The 1,915-nt window shown below is 28.9% G+C and overlaps 1 long non-coding RNA gene across 2 annotated transcripts; it reads left to right on the top strand.

The window, feature by feature from the left end:
• Positions 1-400: 400 nt before the first annotated feature.
• LOC106797097 (uncharacterized) lies at positions 401-1,915 on the top strand. Of its 2 annotated transcripts, none has more exons than XR_005889735.1 (2): positions 401-757; positions 1,587-1,915. It is a non-coding gene; the product is annotated as an uncharacterized lncRNA (long non-coding RNA). The 2 variants fall into 2 exon arrangements; XR_005889734.1 differs by having other exon boundaries at positions 1,568-1,915.

Raw genomic sequence — 1,915 nt, 5'->3', positions numbered from 1 at the left:
AATTATAATCAGAATTTTGCTACAGGCACAACATCGTTATAACAACTCAAACAAATATATATGATGTGATTATAATTGTTAAATAAAAGCTCTCATTAGTTTTATTCAAAGAAAAGAATTGATAATATCTCATACACCCCCACGACTTAATTAGAAGCTAATCATATGTACTGAGAAATAAATAAAAAATTAGAATTTGAAAAGCTCTCCAACGTCAGAATAACCATTCAATTTGTGATAATCATGATAAGTGAGCTTTTGGAAGATGGAATGGCCCCATGGCCATTGATTCAACATTACTTTTTATCATAATTAAGGGGCCATTTTATGCAGCCGAAAGGGTTACACGGTTTATATATGATTTTCTGAAATTTAGTGGTACAGGCCTATATATTATACTTTAAACCACACAAAGCAAGAAGACATACGAGTGTGGAACAAGAAAAATGTGCTCACGACTCACGTAGACTCCAAGCATTAAAAAAAAAGTGAATACCCCCTTTTTTTCTTGGTTGAGAAATCTGGACCTTAATTATTCCAATTTTTCTATTGTGAAAAAGAACATTCCAACATTTTAAAATTTTTCTGAAATTTGGTGGTGCAGCCTATATTATACTTTGACTACACGGGCAAGAACACATACGAGTATGGAACAAGAAAAATGTGCTCACGTAGACTGCAAGCATTAAAAAGAAAATGAGAGAACTTTTTTTTTTGGTGGAGGCATCTAGACCTTAATAATCCTAATTTTACTACCGTGAGAATCAACACTTGAACCTGTTTAAACTTTTATATTAAAGTTATTTGAACACAATTTGAAATATATAAATGAAAAAAAAACGCAATTTTGTAAATTGTTGAGGGTTGTGATTGAGTCAGGTTAACATTAATATAACGTGCACTTTTAATGCAAAATAAAAATATGATTTAGCAATATTATTTATTTTACTTTTTTTTCATCATAGATATGTAATTGGTTAAAGTATTTGATGGTTAATTTTTATCAAAAGAATCTTGATTGACCATTTTAATTAAGTGAAGTCTTCTTTTTCAACATATTTTTTTTTATTCACAATGTTCAAAACTTAATATTTTGTTTAAAGAATTTGAACTTAATTTCACTCAAACCTAACATGTTAGTATTATTTATTTATTTATTTTACTTTAGTGTGAGATTCGTGATTTAACTAGGGGACAACATCAATTGACACCAAATGTCAAATTTGTGCTCTTGTACCTTTTAATATCTTTTGGTAGCACTTGAAATTAGGTAATCGAATAGTTGAATCATTTAATATTATCTTTATGATAATGTATGTCAAATTTATTATAAATTAGACATTTGATGTTATGTTATACTTTTCAATTTTTATATATATAAAAATGTTAGGCAGTATAAGTATACAATTTTGACACTTAGTGTAAATTGATCCTATTCCTTTAATTCATGATATTCATATTTCAAGAATTTAAAGTAAAATACTAATATATAACAACTACTTTTACATAAGCTCAACATAAAATTTTAGATTAATGTAAACTGATACCATATATTTTGGTTTATTAGCCTTAAATGTTTTGTTTAGGAAAATTATGACATCAAAGAAACCAGATAAGATTGATAGAGCATGCATGCTGGTTAGTCTTGGAAAAGTGAAGCACCCAAAAAAAGTGAGTACATGCATGTTAAATTCGCCCGCACGTAAAGTGGCTGCAACTTTTTTGGAGGCTCGCAAGATGCATGCGCGTGGACCAAGCTCTTAAAATATCCAGACCCATTTATGCTGTATAATAAACACTTCGTTAATTATTAAACAAAAAGCTTGATCCACTTCAGCAATGTTAATTTCAAGCTTGTAGGCAAACTCTTCAAAGAATAGCAACTTTAATAACACAAGTAACGATTATTGTCGAA

The sequence above is a fragment of the Glycine max genome, chromosome 18 (genome assembly GCF_000004515.6).
Source record: "Glycine max cultivar Williams 82 chromosome 18, Glycine_max_v4.0, whole genome shotgun sequence".
Taxonomy (NCBI): Eukaryota; Viridiplantae; Streptophyta; class Magnoliopsida; order Fabales; family Fabaceae; genus Glycine; species Glycine max.
The sequence above is the reverse complement of the archived record's forward strand: the minus strand, read 5'-3'. Positions and strand labels throughout refer to the sequence as shown.